This window comes from Grus americana, chromosome 2 (genome assembly GCF_028858705.1).
Source record: "Grus americana isolate bGruAme1 chromosome 2, bGruAme1.mat, whole genome shotgun sequence".
Classification (NCBI taxonomy): domain Eukaryota; kingdom Metazoa; phylum Chordata; class Aves; order Gruiformes; family Gruidae; genus Grus; species Grus americana.
In genome coordinates, this window is record NC_072853.1 from 141,349,025 (window position 1) to 141,364,456 (window position 15,432).

Sequence of the window (15,432 nt, forward strand, 5' to 3'; positions counted from 1 at the left end):
GTTAATTTCAGCTTGTCCAAAGGCAGGAAGAAAACAGCCTACAGTGGGGCTTGGGCCTCCAGAGGTATTGTAAAACATAACATCCAAAGGCCTTCCTTGACTCCATTGCTTCCTCTAGCCCACAAAGAATGTATTAAGTCACATTGTTTGATTTTTCCAGATGCCGTTGCTTTCCCACTGTAGTCCTTTTTTTTTTTTTCTTTCTGGTTAGAAAATATACTCTAATGCATGAGTGGATGATAACGGTGCTGCCTTTTAGCAGAGAACAAGCAAGAGGAAAACTAGGAAGTCAAGATCACTTTTTACAGGCCCAAGTAACTGAATGTCTCAAACAGAATAAAAATGCTTTATTTGAATATACCACAAGCTTGAAGGCTTCAAGGGAATCACAGCATTGCTTTGGCTCACAGGAATTAAAGGGGGAGCTAAGGAAGATTTTTATTACATAAGGTTTTGGAAAGTTATGTATTCCCCACCTCCTCTTTTCTAGTAGTAGTAATGGTACAGAATGTGAAACAAAGGTGTCACTGAAGCAAGCTGGTAAATTAAAAGCAAATGAATTAACATACAGCATAAATCTACCACTGCCAAGTGATAGGATAACGTTTACATTTCCTTATTAATGGTGGGAATAGGAAAAAATCTAGGAGATAGAAGACATAATATTTAAAGCATTAGGATCGTGCTTAGACTACCAGTATTTAAAAATACAGGGATAATTTGGGATTCATGGATCAGTGGGAATCTTATCTGCACCCATTAAATTAATCAAATGGCAAGTAAAAACAAAATAGTAACAGGAATATGTGAGCAAATAAGGTTTGGTGCAAATTTGGCCAGATCATACCTCCCTAATCTCTCTGAATCTTTGCTCATGCCTATGGGGCGGGGGTGGACAAAGGTGAACCAGACATCCATCCTTCTAGACTTCCAGTAAGCCTCTAACAAAATACACACGTGAAGCTAAGGAAAAAACCAAATCATCATGCAAGTTAAGCTGAATACTTCCATCAATCAAAACTGGCTAGAACATAGGAAGCAAAGTACTCTTTATACCTAGTGAATAAACAATTACTCACATAGGGATTAATTGGCTAGCTGTTGTCAAAGTAAAAGGTTTACCATTGAGATGCTCCATTTGTTAGGATCAGTGTCATTACTTACTGTACTGCTATTACTATATTACTATTACTACTGTGCTTACTATACAAGTGGGCAGTGTGATGAAAAATAAATAGAGGACAGCATTTTTTTCACTGTGTGAAAAGAGGATTTTGAGGAAGTTCATGTGGTTACAAATAGACTGATGAGTAATAGAATGACAGCTGAAATTCAGTATTGATAAAATATTTATATATACCTATTGCAAGGAAAACCCTCCTTTTTTCAAAAAGCCGGAAACTTAAGCACTGATTTAGAAGGGAATCCTAGCTGGCAGTTCATTGAGGATGCTCTATTAATGTGAAACTGTGGATTAAAGCCCTGGATGGGATTTTATTGGATGGATAAGGAAGAGGACAGTAAAATGCTGTTACATAAATCACTACCACCGCTTCCCCTGGCACTGCATAGGTGGGACTGGTTGTTCTGTCTGCAGAAAGAGAGGGTGTTTGGAAATGAGCTCAGAAATTACTCTGGCTCATTGGTGGAGAAATTGGAAAGCTGGGATTTGTTTCTCTTTGAAACAGAGAGAAAAAGAAAGGGACATGATAAAAGTAGAGAAAATAATCAGTGTACCCTCTCATACACAGCAAAAAGTGGACACGATGAAAATGAAAGGCAGCTAATTCCATAGCACTAGCAGGCAAGTTTCCTGCTCCCTGAGGGCTCATGCTGACTCTGGACCGCTTTGCCAGAGGATACTATGCAGGCCAGGAATTCAGCAAAGTCCGAAGAAACACCGTGCTTTCTTTTGGACAATAAGGCTATCTGCAATTACAATAATTAATGCCAAGAAAAATAACATTAGAGAAAAATATAGGAACTCATCCTTCAAGCCAGTGACTCACTGTCTTAGGGATTATTCTGCAATCTTCATTAGACCATGGCCAGGGCAGGTAATACATCAGGTTATTGTGAACTCTGTCAGATACAGGACAGTGAGCTGTTGGATCAGGGGGCTGGTCCAGAAAAGCAATTCCCATATTATCATCCTGCCGAAGCTATAAATGTACATTTTTGTAAGGCCATCTGATAGCAATTGAGTGCCAGTTTTAATGGCCATGGCTTTCCTCCTGTATTTTGTAACTCCTTTTTATTAAGAAATATATAACTAGGATTTTCCACACTGAAGTTTGAGCACGCTTTCTATCTGGAGAGCTGTTGATAAATGCATATATTTTTTAATTACTATCCTCATTTTAAAATCAGATTGGTTCATTAAATGATGGAAAATGGCTCAGGAAAGACAGACACCGCTTTAAGCCCTACGCTTCTGTTCCCTAACTTTTTACAACACACAGGATCCAGGATCCAGACAGATAGGACGCTTGGTATCTTTTATTTTCTTCAAATACTCTGTATTTAAAATACTACTCCAGTGGTTTCTGACAACTGCTTAGGGCAATTTTGCTTAGCCTAGCGGAATGTCCTGGAAACTACTGGCAATGATTTAGCTCCCAAAATTGGAACACATTTAGCAGAGACAGAAAGCCTATGAACAAATAATGGACAAATGCCAGAGTAAATAAATGCGGTTCATGAGCTGTGGTCAGAAATGTCTCTCTTTCAGAATGCAGTGCAAATCTTTTGCCAACATTTACCATAAAGTTATTACACAAAGCAGTTTTTCCTCTCAGTAAGACAAACTCAATGAAAGACTGCTTCTAGTCTAGCAGCCTACCATTAAGGCTGCGATAGCCTGTCATGCCAGAAGAAAACCTGTGTGCAGTGGGCTCGTTTCAAGCTGCGCTTTTGATTTTGCTAGTTGGGCTTCTGTGCAAACAAAAAGATAGCGAGCAAGAGAGAGACTCCTCACGGTTCGACACTCCTTCAGGAGCCCACGACGAACCACAGGGAGAATTCTGGTCCTCTCATCTCGCGAGCCCACCTCTTGGCTCGCTGCACAAGTCCTTCCAAAGCACTTTATGAGGCTGTCGTTATGGAGAGAGGCATTGCAGGCACCACCACCCAGCAGCGTCACCTTCCTTTTCAAGCGCCCCGTCAGTGGCTCCGAGAGAGGAAAGGGAAGATGTAAACTGACGGCACGCTATTGTCGGTGCTTCTTTCTGAAGCTTCTTCATCACGTGTGGCAGGATGATTTCAAGTATTTGCATTGTGAAGTCCCCAGTTTTCTGGGTGCTTTCTGGTCATGGGTCTGAGTGGATGGGACTTCTGCTCTGCTCTGCTCTCCCATAGTCTTTGCCATCTTTGGAGAAGGTGACTGATGTCATCCTCACAATTCTGCAGAAGGAAGCAAAGAATTTGCAGAGCCTCTCTCTACCGTTAGGAATCCTGACTCCAAAGCTAAACAGCCAGAGGTGGCTGGTTTTGGCTGTTCTCCCACCAAAAAGGCCTTTCCAGCTACCAACCTCCCATGCAAGAACAGAAAGAAAAGAAGTTCGGAGGAAGGGCTCAGTCATTCTCAGGCAGTTTGGGGTTGAACCAACACCAGGGTAAAATAGATGAGGGAACCAAAATTACATTGTTCTGCTCTGCGTAGTTTTCCCTGCGTTAATAGCTGGAAATGCAGAAACAGAGACTAAATTAACCTCTGCGTGCTGCCTATCGGTGTCAAGCCTCAGGGTGTATCAGCCCAGGCGTGGTGCCACACGGAGCGACTCTCAGCTCCATCCCTTGGCACGTGAATGAGAGAGCAGCTGGTTGAAGAAGTGACATCTGAATTTTTGTTTCAAACCTTGCCCCACCTCTCCTCCCACACATGCAGATACATAACCACACACTGCCCCCCAACAGTTAGGGAAGCACATGAGTTAAAGCAGGAGAAGAATCCTAATAGAAATAGTTAACGCGAATCTTGTCATTTGCAACTTTATGAAATCCTTAATGAATGTTGCTCTAGCAGTTTCCTGGATTTTCACCACTGACAGGATCCGGGCAAACAAAACTAAATGATTTCGGTAATGCCAGCCAGCTGAACTGAAGTTACAGGGTTAGAAACCATCCCACTTTTAAAATTTGGACTATTTCTGTATCTGAAAACCTCTAAGCCCACTCAAGCGTTCTCTGACAGGGGCTGAACGAATTTGCTTTACTCTAACCCCATTCCTTTAATGAACATGCATCATTCTGTGCTGTGCCCGGCAGATGTAATAATAGCAATGTCTGGCGAGCTTCTGCAAGGAGCCCTGCAATAAAAGCACCTTCCCCTCCCGCCAAGTTAAAAGAGAACAGGCTGACATGTATTGGAAATGCACGGGCAATATAATGATAGCAAATTGCTTTGAAAAGAAAAAGGTTCCGCGGCGCACATGTCATTTCAATCCCTGGCTATGAGGCAGTGCTTCAGCTCCATCCTTTGTGTCTCCCTCCAGATCTACCCCCTCCCTCACCCCTGCCTTTGGGGAGAGCTCTTCCAGCACTCTGGATGAAAAGCAGCATCTTCACTACAAAGGAGAAGACAGCCCACGAATCTGTACTGCCCCCCTGCCTTGGGAAGGGGCAGCCTCGTTCTCCCCCTCTTTTAAGAGCATATTGGAAAAATTCATTCCTTTTGGTCTCTGCCGATGAATTCCTCTGACTGGGACGTTCCTGCTAGTGCCTGTTTCCCTGCTCAGCCCCGTCCGGGCTGTGCCATGAGGCTTTTGTCACAACAATGGTTCTTCTGAGATGGTGACAGAACATCTTCTAACACCCAGGAAAATGGGGCTTAGCCATTATTTCTAGAATATATTTAAGCCCTTTGGGAGGTTGCTATTGAAAAGGCCAGGGATGCTGATTATCGTTTTTTATTCTGATGTCTAACAAATATAAAGATTGTCTGCTGCGCTGACAAGGAGCTTAGTTTTCAATACGCTGAGTGGGCTGCCACCGTGGGTCCAGAGCTATCAGGCACGGAGGGGGAGATCACGTTATCCCCTCATTTATCCCTCTGGACTCTTTCCTCATCCACCCTCTACTTCCTTGACCCTTGGGCTGTGTTTGTGCAATTCCAAATGCATTTTACAAAGCACTGCTTTTATTTTTGCTCAGAACTCTTCGGCTTTTTCAGCTGCGTGAAAAAAAAACCAATTGCGAAATGGTGTAAATCACACTCATCCACCTTTCTGATGTGTAATGCGGTCAGAGTATCTGGACATTGTCAGGGCATTGTAGCGCATATCCCAGAGTGACTTTGTTATAAGAAAGGAGTTTAATTTTTTCCTCTTTTGTAACCTTGTGAAATTTCCACATTAAAAAGCAATCACATCTTTCAAACCAGCAATGATTGTGTTTGGCATAATGGCTGCAAACCCCCAGTGTGCAGGGCTGAGCTTGTTTTCACTAAAATGAAATCAGCTTTCAAAATAAATGATCTGCAACAACATTATGTTCCCCAAATCTTATAATCCTATTAACAGAGTTGATTTTTTTCTTTTTTTTTTTCTTTTTTTTTTTTTCTCATTGCCACCAGACTGACAAGATTGGCCTGGTTTCAAGGGGGAGAAACAGAAAGTCGGTTGAGGATGTAGCCAAGACATGCACTGCAAGCTGAGGACCAGCCCTGCCAGGGCCTGTGGTTAGAAGCTCTTAACGACTATTGTAAGCCCTTAAATATAATCATCTGTATTTCACCTCCACCTAATGTACTTCATGTGTAGCATGTTTATCTGTTCGCACAGTCTTGCAAGAGACTCAACAAACAGCCCTGTTTGCAGGACCGAGAGGCGAGCGGGTTGCCCCGACTCTCCCGATGAATGAGACTTCTATCAAAAATGACACGGCGGTGCCAATGTGGTGAAGGGAAATGTCTCCAAATTAGCCTGGGCAAAAATCTCTTTGCCAGAAGTGGAAATTACGTGGTAATATCAAAAGGCAACTTTACTTACATATAATTCCAGGTTTCTCTGCAAGTATTTTTTTTGGAAGAAAGTCAGAAGGGCTTAATCTTGCGCCGCTTTTGCTGGTCCTGCCCCGTGTCCTTCCCGCGGAGGGGACGGGGGGCCCCTCCTTTCGCGGGCACCTCGCACCTTGGAGTCACTGCTGTCTTAAACCCTGACTAAAAAGGTGTAATAATTGGCCCAGGAGGAAGAAATCCTCGTGATCATGGCAGAAGTTTTCTTTTCCTTTTGGGAGCGGGAGGGAACACCCAGAAAGTGCTGAGACCATACAGAAGGAGCACGGGAGGGTCACAATCCCTGTGCAAGGCCTCTGCACTGATGTCTATTTGGGGGTTGCGCCAGCTGGGAAACTAAGTCCCCCCCCCCCGCAAACCCCACATTTCTGATGGGGTGAAAGCTCCCACGGGCATGGCGGGTCAGCAGCCGCCGGAGGCTGCCAAGTGCTGGGGTGCAGCGTTTGCAATGAAAAGGCGTCAGGCTCCTCCAGCTGCACTCGGGGTGCCCAGCAAAGCCTGGGGAGAAACCTGGGGTATGCATGCAAGCGTGCACGGGACCGCCGAGGCTCAGACACCCCCGGCCCTCCCAGACACCTTTTACTGCAACAAAATGCTAACCGGGGAATGTAAAGATGGCCTTTATTTTTTAACATTTTCCTTTTATTTGTTCAGCAGGACAGTAGTGGTTTCTTTCCGCTGCAGATCAGGAGCTGACAGGTCCCCGTGGCCGCAGGAAAGCTGGGCTCTGCACAGTAGCCTCCAGTCAGAAGCTGCCGTTGCGATAGCAGCTGCTGCCTGCCCGAGCGTCGCTGCTCTCTCCGTTATTTACTAAATGGCTTTGCGACAGCTTTATGTGAAATTTAAAACTATAAAGTAAAACCATTAGATGATAAAGTAAATAGGCACAGTCCTCTCTATTAAAACATAACCCTTGCTTCTCGTCCCCTTGCCTCTTGCTGACGCTGGTGGCTGAAACGTATTTTTGACTAACTCTGTGTTGAATAAATCACTGACATCAGGCCAGATCTGCTACCACTGGAAGCCAGGAGAGATGTGCCAATGATGGTGCTGGGAACCCCCCCGAATTGGTATCGCAGTCCCAGTTATTTAAAAAACAGCACTGAGATCCCTGCAATAATGAGCTTGGCTTAAAAATGAGGAGATTTTTAGATCTAGGAAATAGGGACTTCATTTTATCTGATTTCTGATTTTTAAGCCTCTAGAAGATTATATGGCTGAGCTTTGCTCTATAACCAAGATGATTTGAGGCTTCAAAAAATAAACAAAGGAAAGCTGATATTCTGCCAGACCGCTTCTGCCAGGATTCTGGGATTTTGATGGGGCAAACTATCCCAAGACTTGTGACAAAATCTTCAGGGCCACAGCATAAGTAGGTCCACAGGCTGGTCGAAATGTTCACATCCAGCTGCAATTTGGCAAATATACGAACTGCTTAGGAATTGTGGGCAAGTTCCTGGCCCTGTGGATGTAAATGGGATCTGGTATGTAAAATTGCTGTTTGGGCAGGTAATTTCAAGATCAGACTCAAAAATTATTACAGTCTCTTCCACTATTATGATTTGAATAACTGCAGCTAGAGGTAGGAATTTTCCATGCGAATCACTGTTAGGATGTTATTAGCCTTCCAATAACAAATAGACGTACCTGTCGAGAATAGATCCAAGCTGCATCTGTTCACTGTGTTCATTAAATGCCCATATTATTCCTCAGATGTCAGTCCAGATACTAAAATTAGTAATATGAGTAAGGTACAGATTTGCCTACAGTTTCTGCAGTGCACTCTGCTTAGGCAGGGGTTCTTTTCTGACTGAATATTTTATTATAATGTAAAGGCAGATTCGACAGACATCCATAGGCATCTCAACAAGTCTGCTCTGGACTTGTCTGCCTTCCACTTACAGGCCTCCTGGTGAAATTTCAGTGCAGATTTGTTTGGAAATTATGTCTAGATAGTGCCTGTTTCATGGTTACTTTTCTGTTTACAAAAGAAATTATTCAAAAGGCTGTCTAGTATTAAGTATTGAAAGAGTTATTAATTCCAGCAATATCATTGCAAACACCTAATGCTATGTATAAAATAGAGCAGATCCCTCTTCTGGCTTCTGTGCTCATTTTTGGGGAGTTCCAGCCACTCGATATCCAGATCTGTTGAACACTGCCTCGTTTCTCTGGCTGCCAGAGCAAACCCCTCGGTGCATCTTAATGCTGGAGGGGGCAGAGCGAGTGCAGACTGCTGCGCGCAGGAGTGAGCATTTGGATAAATATCTTGCTGAACTGGAATCTTTCTGGGAAGGGCTGGATGTGAGCAGTGAAGTGCGATGCCGACAGTGGGGTTGTATAATCTTTTTCTTTTCAGAGCTCTTTGCCATCCAAGAGAAATGTTGTAATAACAAACGAATGTAGGCAGGCGATAATTTGGGAAGAAATCTAGGTGAGATTTGCAGAGGAACAAGGGAGATTGAGGTGCACGAGTCTCACTTTTTATTTGGGATGGGGTAAACTCAGATTCTTAAGCAGGTATGATAATATCAGTTTATATGCTAATTCCTAACTATCGAGATTTTACCATAAACAATGGTAGAAAAAAGTACTGGAATAATTATGAAAAATATACTGACATTTTCCTTTTAAGAAATTTCAGCTTTTTTTTTTTCCTGAAGAAACAGTTTTCTAAGACAATTTACTCAGACAATAATAGAAGTGTATTTATGTAGCTGAAAAGATTAGTAACTCTCTTGAGAGAAAACAACAGATTCCATCTACCCATCGGGGAACTACCGCAACTCGCAGTTGCAGAGGGAAAGAATAAGATCTGCAAAAGCTCGTGCCAAGACGAGCCGCCTTGCACCCCAGCTCACAGGACTATCTTTTTCTGGCAGCCCTTCTGCAAACCTTGACTGCCATGCCTATAAGCTAGAAGTCTAACGGCTGGTATTTGCACTGCAGAAGTGTTCAGTCAGCATAGCATAAACTTATAAAGTGCTCTCCAAACAGGCGGAGGGCTCGATGAAGTTTCCTCTCCAGTTGTTCCAAAGCCCCAGCCAAAAATCTCAGTGGGATTTCCCGGAGGAATTGCAGATCAAGCGCAGCAGGGCTGCAGCCAAACGCCAAGGCTGGAGGTTTGTGTATTTGCCGCTCTCTTCCCTGGGCTCCTGGGATGGACCCCGCTTGCCGTGGGTTAGCCGAGACGGTCACCAGCCCTGCTCAGCCGCTCTCACCGTAGCCTTCGCACCGATCTCGTTGCCCCGCTTTTCTCTGTCGGCTCTCTCGCCACAGCATTACCATCTTTCATCATTTGAAAGCGATCCTGTAAAGGGTATTTTTTTAAGGCTCAGTGCCTAGAGCCTCTTAATTACATGTTAATCTCAGCTTTTGTTCTAAAAGAAATGCGCTAGACCCTTGTGATGGCAGGGAGACGGTTGTACATTTGAACCTTTGGGGCTTGTAGAAGGCAAATAAAAATACCTAGTGCAGATATATTTAATTTCATGGTTTGGGGGTGGAAGACGAGCGTTTTACGGTATCGCAAGATTGGCGGTGGCGTACGTGGTTTCGCTAAAAGCTAAGGAGGCTTTTTTAACATAGTTCCAACAGGACTGACTTTTCTTCTTTTGGCCCTTGTTTATTTTTGGAGCATGATCTGCTTGTGGCTTGGCAAATAAGTCTCTCTGGACCATTGTAATACTTTGTTGGTGCATATACAACTATTGGGACAACAGCTGTAAACCAGAAGCAAATTCTTATTTTCTTTTTGTTTCATACTCTGGCATGGTAGGCATTATAACCTTGGTATTTTCTGAAAAGGCAACAAAAAGTCTTACATTTCCTGGTATGAAAAATATGGGTAGAGAAAACAAACACCTCCAATCAGCAGCCTTTTTGGCTTAATGGACCTTCCTAGGGTGGATGCCTTAATACCTCTCTGTGCTTGCAAGGCCACATATTTCTTTCTGAATCTTACTCTAAATGTAGGGGTCATATTAGGCCAAATATGATTGTCCTCAGCTAGATTTTATCTGCTTTCTGTGGTAGGAGAACAGGCTTCCAAGAGCTCCGTCTGGAGGGCTCACTACCTTTCTGCAGCTTTCTCAGCTTACGGGGTCATGGTTTTCTTTTCTCCTTCTGTTTCCAGTGCATGATTGTGCTTTTAGATGATGACAAAAGTCAGCTTTTCATTACAAACAGAGGCAAAATACCAAAGAGCATGCAAAGGTGCTGAGGAGGGAGAGGCTGAGGCTGTGTGCCTCACGCGGGCTCCATGCTCAAGAATGACATCAGGAATGCTTCAGAGGGTTTTACATGTCACGTTTCCACCCCACATCCTTAATGAGAGGGTTGCCCATAACTCTTTCCCCATTTGTTGTTGTTGTTTCTGTTTTTGCAGATGTCAGGGTATTAGCACAGAGGAGATCGATGCCTGCAGTTTGTAAGTCCTTTGTGGTAAAGCTGTACCTGTGTGAGGTGGATCAGGCCTTGGGGCACAGATACAAGGTCTTTCTTATACTTTTGTGCCCACACATAAGTTGTTGCACTTCAGAGAAACCCTTAGGTATCCAGGCACGCTAGGAGGGGATCACAAAGGGTTCGAATGGTCTAAAGGCCATTGCCCTGCATTAGCCAAGACAGGTGCATGTTGTAATTTGCCATAGATACTTGAGGTGCAGCTAGCAGTGTCCAAACTTCATCAGCTACAGGCACACAAACATGGGAAAAAACCCCAAACCAACAAAAAGTAACAATGTTCAAGCATCAACACTGCCGAAAACAGTGGGTACCTTCTGATGAAAAGGTGCACACCAACATGACAGACCCAGCTGGAGAGAGGACAGCTTAGCTATGGGGATTCCTTAATAGTCCTTATGCTCATATGATCTGCTACCCACCAACTACGGCCCTTTTCAGGAGGGAGGTATGGTTTTGTGGTTTCACTCCTTCACTAGGTTGGCAGCGTCTTGCCCTGCCACATTTCCCTCGCTGTTGACTCTTTCCTGAGAGGAGTACCGTGGAGACATGGCTCTGGTGGGGAAGCTGCAGTCACGGAGGGAGCAGGGGATATCTGCGTGGGTGACACCAGCTCTAAGGGAGATGTGGTTTATGGAGACGCCCTCCTTTTCCACCGGTGTGGTGGGAGGAAGGCAGACCCCAGCGTTGCTGGAAAACGTTCTAAGAAATCTCAGTAAGTGGTTTCTTGGCCTCAGCGTGGGCTTTTTCTACTTAAAGGTACAATTTAACACTTAAACTATGAATTGCTTGGTTCAGGATTTCTGCCTTATGCCTTAAACATTGATGGCACTTAATAAATAAAGTGCTGCCTCTCTTCTCTGCTCCCCACTTTTTTTTTTCTTTTCTTGTTGATCTCTTGCTCTCTCAATACAGCTGCAGAACTCATATACCTTCACTCCATATAACCTCTGATCACCTCTCAGTCTTCCCCCATGATAACTTCTCCCTTTGAGTTTTCATTTTTCACTTTCAGTCCAAAAATCTGCTGTGCATGGGAAGTGACAGGATGAAAGCAGGATGACTGGAAGGAATGTAAAACTGAAGGAAGGCACGGGATCAGCTGTGTTGGCTTTTGTTCAATGCGTATTTATTAAAGGCCTCCATGTTTAAAATCTAGGGGAAGCTGCTGCAGAATGTGCCATCTCCTGCACCAGATAACCTAAGACTGCTGAAACTAGTTGATAAAGCTGGTTTCAACTTTGTACAGAGTATGCTCAGTTTTGAGTATGTTCATTAATTTTGAATGGAACTTCTTTTCGTTTAACTTTTAACTAGTTGGCATTTGTTGCTACATCATTAAGGCATCAGCTGAGATCAGGCTCCTTTGCACCTGACACCAAGCATATAAGGAGTTCTCTGTCCCAAAGAGCTTCATCTCTAGATACAGAAGACGGCGCGAGATGGGGAAGGAAACAGAGGAATAAATTGATGCAGGAATTTGTCCTAGGACAAATGGCAGGACTGTAGCAGTGATGTGATGAGAAACTAAGTCTCTGAGCACCTAAGTCAATGCCCTTTCCACCAGGCTACAGTAATAACAGCAATGAGTCCTGCTAACAAGGAGGTAATTTTGGTATTCATAGCAAGATTAACCAATGCACCATGTCCAGTAGAGACGACTCAGAATTCATATATACAAAGGGCACATTTGTTACAAATTCACTGAATCCTTTTAACCTTTTTCCATTTATGTCTGAATATTAACACTTGGAAATACGCAGAACCAGGGCTTAACAAGCTAGGAGAGTTAGATTATGGATGTTGCTGTGCTCCTTCAATTTCATTAAATGGCATGCAAGGTAATTATCAGTCATTGAGTTTCCCCTCCTCAGAGAGAAACCAAAGGGGCTCAATTATTGCTGCAAAATCCAAGAGGAAAAAGAAGAGAGGCAGATTTTAAAAAAATAAAAGTAACAAAGCTACAGTGCAAGTGGGCTGTTCCAAAAGGACCACGGGCCATGCAGCCCTGCAGAAGATAAGCAGTGACTCCACATGGACATGAATGAGCCGCAATGTCCAGAGATCAGAGTGAGCAGAACTTACTCTTGGATGTGACAGAGGGAAAATGACTGTTTCCTTACCTTCCCCCTCTTGCAGGTGAGGCAGAGAAGGATGGCAGATTGCTCGGTGGCCTGGCTTGTAGAAGAGCCGGGGTTCATTTTCAGCTTGGGCGAGTCCCTTTGTGTCTCAGTGTTTAGCTCTGTAGAAGCAGCTCTGGTAGGTGCGTCCTCTGTAAGAACTTTGAAGTCTCTGTATGGGAAAGCTGTGCCAGGTGTATGGACTCCTATTAGTATGATCTGGTTTTGTCCAGGAAAAACTCAGAGCAGAACTTTGTTCTCAAACAGCTACCATCTAACTAAATCGCTTTTCTGCTAATAGTACTGGTTGTTTTCTTGATCAAAAGATGCATTTTAAAATAAAGTCTGGGTTATTTTTGGGGGGGCACAAATAAAGCTTTAGACCATTTCCAGATGACCACTGTCTAAACAATACTGTAAGGAAAATGGCAAATTTTGAATGTGAAGTTTCAAAGAGCTTCTTCACAAAGGAGAGACTTTCTGTGAGGAAATTGGAGGGGCAGGGCACAGCCACCTATCCTGAATGCAGCCCCATTTTATATGTCTTTTTCCTTTTCTTCTGGCAGGTCATTAGTCACAATGGCAAAAGTATTTACCAGATACCTTGAAACAGGCAGTATTCACAGCAACTGGGAGGAATTTGACAAGCTTTCCAAATCAGGTGTCTTTCGTCTGATCCCCTTCACTTGCCCTGAGCACCTGATCAGAGCTGCCTGTGCTACAGGGACAGTGTATCAGGGAAAACTCCTGCGTTGTCAGAGGGTGACCCAGATGACCCACCAGCTCTTCTTCCCTGATGTGTTTGGTCATTCTGAAGCACACACCTGAGTGTGCTGTAGCAGAGCTAAAAGCTCACACACGGATCGAACAACATGAGATGTTTCCACACTTGGATGGAGCAATGTGGAGATGTGGGATGAAGATGCATCCAAAATATGGCCCTTGCTCCAGCAGGAGCTGAGCCTCTTGTGAGCCCCTCCATGGCAAACCAAAGACTTTTAGCAGAACTTCAGAGCATAAACATTATTTCCTGACAAGGAAATGGAGAGAAGGTTGCTATGGCCATCTGAGTAGTGAAACCAAACACAAGTAGGAGAAAACTGAAGAAAATTCTCCTTCTTTTCATATCTGTGTCCCTTGTGGATGTTTGCTCTGAAACCATTTGTTCAGCTCCCTGTATGAATTAGCATGTAGATATCTGACCTTGAAATTCCGCCTTGAGTACTTGATTCCACCATTTGTACCACTTGAAACACAGGCTCATGCTGTCCTTGTAGCTAGAATTAAAGCCCATTTCAAAAAATGTGTCCTGCTGAAGTTAGGCGTTGCCCTTCTCAATATCTCAACATAAGGTATTTTCCATGTGGAATTGGCTGAACCTCGTCTGACTGTGATCACTCTATCTAACATATTTACCACAGAAAGATTACTAGACCACTAAGAAGAAGGGATATAGTTCAAAAGCTCAGCTGGTATGTGTTCAGATTTCATTGTGTAAGTATAAATAGCCCTGAAATAAATGCTTGAATCCAAATTGTGAAGCTTAGTGAGGGCAGCTTCAGGATCCAAACCTAGAACTGCATAGGAATTTCATGGCTGATTCCTCTTGTGGGTTGCCCTGCCCTTGTCCTGCCCACAGACAAAAGTCAAAAGAAGAGGGCAGATTTCCATCACTGATGCCTGCAGCAGCCTTTGCCAGGAAGAACAGGCTTGTGGCACCGGAGGTCCAAAGACCTTTGTTCCCTTCCGAACATTTGGGCTTTGGGGACTTACTTTCTCCTCATGGCGAACTGTTTTCTGTCTGAAAATGGGAGATAATACTTCCCTAAGCAATAAGACTAAAGTCTGTATGATACTCAGTTACTCTGATAATGACTGCTATTTTAAAGCCAAATAGAGAAACAAAATCTCTGGTACAAACCTATATAGTCTTCTCAGTTCAAACATAACTTTCTGTATCCATACTACTTGCTTGAAGCTAGAACTCCACAGAGAAGCCAGCCAGGGTGGTCCTAATGTGATAATTTTGGGTTTCTGGTGGCAAAAGGTTCCTTTTCTTTTCCAAAAAAAAGTATTTTTCTTAATGTATTGAAAACCAGCCACACAAAGACCAACATTCCCTAGTGTTTGCATTAAAAAAAGAGATGTACTCATAAAATGCAGACGACGGGCAGCTTTCCTGTAGTCACAAGTCAGTGTATTCAAAGCACTAACATATGTTATTTGCTAAAAGCAAATACCTAAATTCAGATCAGTTCTGGCTCAAGACTACTTTTATTAGTCATTGAAAACATGACACCTTGTTCATCATCCTTCAGATATAATTTTAAGTAGATTCAAAGTTAATCTGAATGCCATAAGACCTCTCAATTTCTTTTGAGTTGATTTTTCACCTATATTCAGATTCCTCTCTAATTAAGATTCACTGTTATATCCTCTGTTTACGCCCATGTTTTGTGACCGTCACTGACCAAGATGATTTTTCTTTTTTTGTCTACCAGGCCAGCAGTCCCATCATAATTGCTTGGTTTATGTCAACAGCATTCATGATCCCTGAGTGGGCTTCCATCCCAGCACTGTTCAGACCCACATCATTTAAACGTCTAACATCAGGCAAAGATGGAGCCATTATAGCCAGTAATGCTAAAGCACAAATAAGATTAAGGTAATAAATATCAAATATCAAAGCAGCTTCAACACAGCATATATCAGAGACGTGGAAAGAAAGAATTTTTCTGATTCATCAGCAGCTCCAAAGAATAAAAAGCCTTTCTGACCACTTAAATGAAATATTCTGTTTGATCCCCAAATGAACTGTTTTATTCTGAAATTGAG